This window comes from Macaca thibetana, chromosome 14, assembly GCF_024542745.1.
Source record: "Macaca thibetana thibetana isolate TM-01 chromosome 14, ASM2454274v1, whole genome shotgun sequence".
In the NCBI taxonomy this organism is placed as follows: Eukaryota; Metazoa; Chordata; class Mammalia; order Primates; family Cercopithecidae; genus Macaca; species Macaca thibetana.
In genome coordinates this window covers 23,729,975-23,739,532 of record NC_065591.1, presented here as the reverse complement: position 1 = coordinate 23,739,532, position 9,558 = coordinate 23,729,975, and positions in this window count along the sequence as shown.

The following is a 9,558-nucleotide window of genomic DNA, read 5'->3' as shown; positions in this document are numbered from 1 at the left end:
GCTAGTTGTTTTCTCAATCATTTGTGAAATTAAAAGAAAAATTAAACCCAAATTGCTATAAAAGTCTTAAATGCCTTTACTTTCTATGCTTATGTCATCATGAACCAATAGTCAACAGTTTGCTGACTGATGCCAGCCCACGGACCATGCTTTAAATAGCACCGATCTTTATGTTTTCCCTAATTTAGTGATTCTGTTATCCTAAGAAATACGAAACTAAATTGATCTCTTTGCAGGACAAGGAATTTTTATACTCTATTTTAAAAAAATAAAAATACATGCATAGTAAAGCATTGCCATTTAACTTACTCATTTGCTCAGAAGACTGCAACCTGAACACTGGACATTTTTCAACCGGAGTTCACTGCTAGATTTTCATCCTCTTTTCATTTTCCACTCACTTCATGGTCTTCTCAAGGGGGAGTACCTGAACCATAAAGTAAGCCCAGAGTAGTTATCTGCCACTTGGAGCAACTCAGCCTGTTAATATTTTTCTGGATCAGGTACCATGAGTTACAGGGATTATGCAGGTGGGCACCTCCCATCTGAAAGTGGTAGTGATGAATTATTTGTCTACCAGACTGCTAACCTACAAGTAACTGCAGGAGTCTTATTTCTTCCAGGAAAGGTGAAAAAATCTAACTGAACACATAGATTAACTTCTTTAGATGGGGAAAACATTATCAGTCAATACTCCAAATTACTAATAATAACTATAAAACACAGTAGTTTGAATCTTAGAATTCTAGATCTTAAAAATAGTCCTATATCTATTCCTAAGATTTAGAAACAGACATATATATGTGGCTATTCTAATGAAAGCAAAACCAGGTTTAAATATATATATTTATTTAAATATATATTTACATATATAATATATAAATGTATTATAATATATAACACATATATTACATATGTTAATATTATATATAATATATAACACATACATTTACATATTTAATATTATATATAATATATAACGCATATATTTATATGTTTAATATTATATATCATATTTATATATTAAATATATAAATATAAACATATATTTATATATTTAATTTATTTAATACTATATATTGTATATTTAATATTATATATAATATATAATATATAATTATGTATTAACATATATAACAGATTACATATTATATAAAATATATTAACATATATAATAGATTATATATAATATATAAACATATATAATCTATTATATATTATATATTTACATTTATATGTTATATATAAATACATATAAAAATAAATATATATGTTATATATATAGACCTATATAGATATATGTGTTATATATTACATATATTAACATATATGTTATATATATATATATTAACATATAAATATATTATTTATGTATATGTATTATATATCATATATAATGTATAATTATTAATATTATATATAATATATACTTAAACCTGGCTTTCTTAGAAAGCAAACGCAGGTTTAAATATATATAACATATTTTTAAAATATGTATTATATTTAAATATATAATATATAAATGTACATATTATATGTTAATATTATATACTTACATATATATTTAAATCTGGCTTTGCTTTTATTAGCATTTTTCTTCAACCAAAGATAGATCACCAGAAGTTGGATAGGTACTTTGTCACCTAAAGTCCTGGTGAAGTTTCTGGTAGAATTTTTTTCCTCCTTAGGGAGGCTCTTTATTTGGAAATGCAAGGAATAAACTGTCTGGCACAAAATTACTTTTGCAGCAAGTGGCAAGTGATGCATAATCCAAGACATTTATGGTGATAGCTATTAGCTAAACTTCCAAATTCAAAGAAAATAAAAGGAAAAATTCTGTGTCTATAGTGATTTTTAAATCTTGAAGTAAATCAAGATGTCTGCTCAGAAGATGCAGATATCACATCAGTCACTGACTTTGCCAATAAATATTCCGTGATTCTTGAGTGACGAAGTCTACTGGATGAGAGGTGATAGAGTAATCCGGGATAGAAAGGACAGAGATGACCTATTCTGTCATAGACTACCAAAGAGGAACTCCATGCTCTAGAGGACTCTTTTCTGGTCCTCTTCTACTCACATCCCACCCCATGAGACAAAGAGTCTGTAGTCCAATGGGTTATGTCTTCCAGGAACCCATGTCCCTTCTTGAGCATGCTTCAGGTACTTGCTACATATGACATTTTCTGCCCTGACAGCCTACACTGACTTGGAGGTTCTTCATTGGCCTTTTCAAAAGATTTAACTCATAAAAAGGTAGAACACATCACAAGTATGTAAACCCGTAAGCTCAATGGGTGGTCAAGAGATAACTGTGTGTCTGCAGAGCTTAAATATACAGGCTGGAGTATCTACACACATGTGCATGAGGCCCCTCAGGGTGCAGGATGGGTGCACATAAAGGAGGAAAGAGAGGCAAGCCAAGGTGGCTCCATGTTCTAGCATGCAACTCCAAGAGATGCAATAATCGTATATTCATATCCAGTTTGCTAGGTCATTTGTAATGATGCATTTGCCAGTGTAGGATAATAGAAAAAATTTAAAATAATTTATTTAATAGAATTATTTCAGTCTCAAGGTATCTAGGCATATTCTATATGTGTCTCCATTTTCCCCTGTCCTGTCACACCTATGTTAGGGAAGATCTGCAGAAGGCACACTCAAAAGGAATAAGTAAACAGAGTTTAATGCAGGAATATTTACGAAGGTGTTAAAAAGGTTACGAAAAATCTGGCCGGGCGCAGTGGCTCACGCCTGTAATCCCAGCACTTTGGGAGGCAGAGGTGGATGGATCACGAGGTCAGGAGATGGAGACCATCCTGGCTAACACGGTGAAACCCCATTTCTACTATAAATACAAAAAATTAGCCAGCTACTTGGGAGGCTGAGGCAGGAGAATGGCGTGAACCCAGGAGGCGGAGCTTGCAGTGAGCCAAGATAGCGCCACTGCACTCCAGCCTGGGTGAAAAAGCGAGACTGAGTTTTTAAAAAAAAAAAAAAAGACAAGACAAGACTACCATTAGTAGGCCTGAGGACAACGGTAGGGGGAACTTGTAATTAGAACCCAGAAATAAATTACAGCCTGGTGGAGAGGCAGCTAAATGAATACCACCACAAACCTCTAACTTATTCGGCTCTCTGTCTTCTGCTGGTATCTTATATGTAAAGGATAGGTATGAATTACCCAAGTGAAACACAAAGAAAAAGGAGTTTGTTTCTCATTAAGCAAAAGCTGAGATGATAAAACACAGAGGCTCAACAAAACAATAACTTTAAAAACCGTGATTATTTCTCACTTTTAACTGAATATGAATGCCGAGGTCAGCAACATTTCATTGACAATTATGGCCCTGACCTCCTTTCAAGTCTACTGCTCATCTTTCTAATGCGTAAGTGTTGTCTGATGTTATTGCCAAAGCTGGTCACATAGTATTTGGGTTCCAAGTAGTGTAAGACATGAGCAAAAGGTGAAAAAACATACTCAATATATTTAGACCCAGGTCTAGAAGCAACACACGTTGCTTCTGCACACTTTCCCCTGGGAAAGAACTAGGCCATGTGACTTTTACCTAATTGCAAAGATAGTGGGAAATACAATCTAGATTGGCAGCCACATACCCAATAAGAAGAGTGAAATAGATATAGATGAATTATGGTTTTGTTACAATAGTTGGAAACCCGATTCATCCATGTTTCTTAACATGGCACAGGAGAGCACATCTGGGTAGGATGTGCTTGCAAAACAAGTGAAAAAAGGAAGTGTTTCTTTATTGCGCACATTTTTCATACTTTTTATCTACTTAGTAAGAAACATTAACTAATATTGATATGTCAGAAGTGGTGGCCATATTGTAAAATCCACTTATATTTTTTAAAAATTCTGGACTCTAGTTCTAACATTTGGAAATATAGTAACTGATATTATATATAAAATATACAACCATTCTCTAAGAAGTGACTTCCCAGAAAGAGGACTTTATTTCAGCAAGTAATATCCCAATTTGGTTTGAGTTATTATATATCAGTTAATATACTTCAGTTATCCTGAAATTTTACACAAAATGAATTTTTAACCTGTCACTAACACTTGTGAGCATCAGCAAACTTAAGTATGAAGCTGTCAAAATGACTCAATGACAACTATTGAAATGCAATAATAATTTTATAACAAGTAGCTGAAAAAAAAAAACGAAATAAGCTTGTAGTTGTAGAAGTGATAAGTATTTGGAAAGAGAACAGACTTAATTGAGATTTGGAAGTTAAGAAAGGCATCTAACTGCCAGGCGCGGTGGCTTATGCCTGTAATCCCAGCACTTTGGGAGGTCAAGGCAGGTGGATCATTTGAGGTGAGGAGTTCAAGACCAGCCTGGTCAACATGGTGAAACCCCATCTCTACTAAAAATGCAAAAATTAGCCAGGTGGTAGTGGCACGCACCTGTAATCCCAGCTATTCGGGAGGCTAAGGCAGTAGGATCGCTTGAATTCAGGAGGCAGAGGTTGCGGTGAACTGAGATCACACCACTGCACTCCAGTCTGGGTGACAGAGTGAGACCCTGTCTCAAAAAAAAAAAAAAAAAAAAAAAAAAAATAAGGCATCTAAACAGAGCACTGAAGCTTTGTGTAAGTTACAGAGGCACAAGTTCTAGGAGCAAATACATCTGAGTTTCTTAACTCCCACTCTGCCAGTTACTAGCTGTGTCAATCTGAGAAGGTCATTTAACTTCTATGAACCCATTTTTTCCTTCAAATTTATAGTATCTACCTTACATTAAGTGGAAATATTATAACTATGTCAATTTACGTACACATAAAAGGAGTAATCAAGTATCAAGTCACAACATGTGCTTCCTTGTGAAAGTCTATCTCCCTCAGAGCAACGTTTCCTTCTGACATTTTTTTGACTGCAAAGCCCCTGCAACGCAAGAGAAACTCTGCAAAGTATATCACAATGTATCAGTAGCCAAAGGTTGGGGATTTCATCTTTGCATTGAGAAAATATGTCAATATAAGAAGAGAATACTGCACAGAAATACAAAATCTAGTGAATATTATTTATGAGAAAGTGATCATCTAAAATAAGATGATGTGCCCCCAAAAATTGAAAACCAATGATTTTCCATTTTAGGAAATACAGTATGATACAAAGTCAGTAACATCTTGAAGCTCATTTACATAAATTCTTTAGAATAATAAGCTAAAAGAATAAGTATGCCTTTTACTTCTCCTTTTAGAATGAATTCACTTTTTTAGATATGAAGGTAGGAGAAGAAATAATTAACTTTTAAACAAATACAGAATAGTATTCAAAATCTGTCCTAGATAATATGTCCGTAATCCTAGAGGATAAACAGAATGCTCTAATTGGAGACAGCAGGAAAGAAAAGGAATGTGAAATTTAGCAGTAAAGCGTGATGAATCCAAATGTTAGCTTGTGTTGTTAAAAAAATACATTCTTCAGTATTTAGTAAGTTTATCACACTTTGGTGTTAAATTACAGTACATGAAGCTTTATGAGATGAATATTCACCTTTTTTAACATCTGCCCCATTTTTTTCTAGGCCAATGTAGTAGTGAACATGGTAAATATTTTGCTTAGGTAATTTCTCTATGTTACATCAATTACATCAAATTTCATAAACATTTATCATGTGAGTGTTTTACGAAAAGCATAAGGCTAAGGCCGGGTGTGGTGGCTCATGCCTGTAATCCCAGCACTTTGGGAGGCCGAGGCAGGTGGTTCACCTGAGGTCATGAGTTCAAGGCCAGCCTGGCCAACCTGTTGTAACCCCATCTCTACTAAAAATACAAAAATTAGCTGGGTGTGGTGGTGGATGCCTATAATCCCAGCTACTTGGGAGGCTAAGGCAGGAAAATCACTTGAACCCAGGAGGAGGTTGCAGTGAGCCAAGATCGTGGCACTCCAGCCTGGGTGACAGAGTGAGACTCCGTCTCAAAAAAAAAAAAAAAAAAAAAAAAAAAGCACAAGGCTAGAGGAAACTGAAGGGATACATAAGCAAATAAATTACCATGCCTTACAGATCAAGGGAGGTGGACCACTGACATATGTTAAGACATTCTTATAATGTTGATGTCACTTTTATTTTAAAACAAAAACTGAAATCAGACAATATTTTTACACAATGACATTTGTTTTAAAATAAGAATTTTGGGAGAAAATATGTTTGACTACATTAAAGAAGATTTTAATTTCATGGTAAGTGGCATTGAAGCATGGTTCTTTGGCAAAGAGAATTCTTAATCCCAGCCTTGAGAAACATATAGGAATTCAAGAGGTAGAGTTTGTACAACTAGCAGAGAAGGAACACCACAAATAAAGGCATAAAGAAAGTGGATCTTCAGGTAAAAATAAGTGATCCTCTGTGCTTATAGTAGAGTATTATGTACTAGAAAAAAAAATAAGAAATATTTTTTATGAAAACAATACCTGAAAAGGGAGGGTTTTAAAAATAAGAACTTTAGGCCAGGCGCAGTGGCTCATGCCTATAATCCCAGCACTTTGGGAGGCCAAGGTGGGCGGATTACCTGAGGTTAAGAGTTTGAGACCAGCCTGGCCAACATGGTGAAACCCTGTCTCTACTAAAAGTACAAAAATTAGCCAGGCATCATGGTGGGCACCTCTAATCCCAGCTACTTAGGAGGGTGAGGCACGAGAATCGCTTGAACCGGGAGGTGGAGGGTGCAGTGAGCCGAGATCTCACCACCATTGCACTCCAGCCTGGGCAACAGAGACTCCATCTCAAAAAAAAAAAAAAAACAAATAAACAAAAAAAACTTTATTGATCTATAATTCAATACCACACAATATTCACATCCGAAATGTACAATTCAATGTTTTTAACTATATTCACAAAGTTGTACAATCATTACCACAGTCAATTTTAGAACACTTTCATGACTCTAAATTAAAGAAACCTTGCACTGATTAGCTATTACTACCCATTTATTGATAGTGCAGAAAAAGGAGTTTGATCTATTCTGTGAAGGACCTTAGATCTTTATTCAATAGGTTATCACGCAAAAATGTCAGTGTGTTTTAGTACTAGGGTAACATGATCACCTGTGTGTTTGTGGAAAACTATTCTAGTAACTGTGTGTAGTATGGGAAAAAAAAGCATTTGAATAAGAGGAATCTATTTTTACTTTCATTCCCATGTTCTCTAACTATGCTCTAATTCTATCTAACCAAAACATCTTTACACTGCTCTATGGATTACATTCCACAGAAATTTCTTCCTTTGTAATGTTTTAGGCAAACCAGTAAATATTTACTAAGTACCATTTGCTTACAACTGAGCTACTCTTTTACCTTGGTTCAATTTGATTTTCTTTAGACTTCACTTTAGAGCACAGTAATGATCACTGATATATTTCTCAAAGCTATCTGAAAATTAATATAGTGAGCTATTATCTTTATTTTTAAGAACACTCACAATCAGAAACATCAGTGCACCAGCCTGGCCAACGTGGTGAAACCCCGTTTCTACTAAAAATACAAAAAATAGCCAGGTGTGGTGGTGGGCGCCTGTAATCCCAGCTGCTCGGGAGGCTGGGGCAGGAGAATCACTTGAACCTGGGAGGCAGAGGTTGCAGTAAGCCGAGAACACACCATTGCACTCCAGCCTGGGTGACAAGAGCAAAACTCTGTCTCAAGATTAATTAATTAATTAAATAAACATCAGTGTTTTCTCATAAGGCACACAGCTACCAAATGTCAGAAACATGACTGGATAACTGGTCTCATGTCTTTAGGGTCAGAACTTTTTCCATCATGTAACACAGCTACCTCCTCAGCTGTTGGCCATGATCTGCTGTTAATGTTTAGTCATGAAATTGACAACCCCTTCCTCTACCCAGAAGTATGTAAAATCTAAGCAGTTTGGGAGGGGTTAGGATACAACATGGTTATACTGATCTTCAGATTTGTTTTAAAATGTTTTAGAAATCTAATTATAGAATTAGAAATGGCTTAGGAAATGAATTTTGTTTTTAAAAATATTTAGTATAGAATTATCCTAGAATGAATTTGACAAGAAAAGCACATGAGCAATAAACCTAAACACAAGACAATTTAAGCCTTTTGTTAATAGGAATTAGCAAGTAGATAATATGCAGAAGGCATGTTTGTAGACTACAGACAACCCTGTCATGTTTGGTAAATGTATGTCTTATGAGAAAGCACTGATGTTCTGACTGTGAGTTTTCTTACTTTAAAAATAGAGATAACAATCCCACTAGATTAATTTCCAGATAACTTTGAGAAATATGTAAAATGATCGTTGCTGTGCTCTAAAGTTCTAAGGGAAATCAAACTGAGCCAAGGGAAAAGAGAGTAGACCAGTTGTCTTGAAGCAGAAATTCCTAAACTAACTATTCTTAATAATAACTTTTAAGTAAGAACCAATTATGTTATGCATACAGCCACCAAGTAAAACATTTTGAAGGTTATTAAGGCCATATTCGTGTACCATTTGAGAGCAATTCTGTGAAGTAGAAAGCTGAGGCTAAGAGAGGTACAAAGATTTGTCCAAGGCATTGGAGTCCTGGTCTTCTGACCGCAAATGACAAGGGCATTTGAAAGGGCCAAAACCCAGAATGCACCATTCCTAGTTCTGGCTTTATAAAGGAAGTCCTCTTCATTGAAGAAGGTTTAGACAAAGTTCTACTCCCAATGTAAGTGTTTGACATTGGGCCCTGACCTACCACAAGCTTAGAAACCCAGGAAAGTATTTTCTAATGAGCCATATTAAGTATAATTTAAGTTAAATGAAGACAAATTATTCTTCCCTACTCAAGCCCCCACCTTAACATCAGCTTCCCAAGTGTACCAATTACATTCATTTTTATTTCTTCTTATTATTATTATTATTGTTTGCTACAGGGTCTTACTCTGCCACCCAGGCTGAAATGCAGCGACACATTCACAGCTCACTGCAACCTCTGCTTCCTGGGCTCAAGTGCTCCCCCACTTCATCCTCCCAAGTAGCTGGGACTACAGGCATGTGCCACCATGTCCAACTAGGTTTTTTTTTTTTTTTTAATTTTGTGACTGGGTGCGGTGGCTCACACCTGTAATCCCAGCACTTTGGAGGCGGAGGCGGGTAAATTACCTGTGGTCAGGAGTTCGCAACCAGCCTGGGCAACCCAGTGAAACTCCATCTCTACTAAAAATAAAAATATTAGCCAGGCATGGTGGCACACCTCTACAGTCCCAGCTACTTGGGAGACTGAGGCAGGAGAATCGCTTGAACCTGGGAGGGAGAGGTTGCAGTAAGCCGAGAAAGCACCACTACAATCCAGCATGGATGATAGAGCAAAACTCTGTCTCAAAAAAAGTTTTGTAGAGATCGGCTTGCTATGTAGCCCAGGATGGTCTCAAACTCCTAGGCTTAAGTGAGCCTCCTACCTTGGCCTCCCGAACTGTAGAGATTACATGTCTAAGCCACTGCACATTCAATTATATTCTAAGTTTCTAGCATCGTTAATGAATCATTCTTTTCTCTATAGTAATGGTTTTTCTAACCCGCTGACTTGCATGAG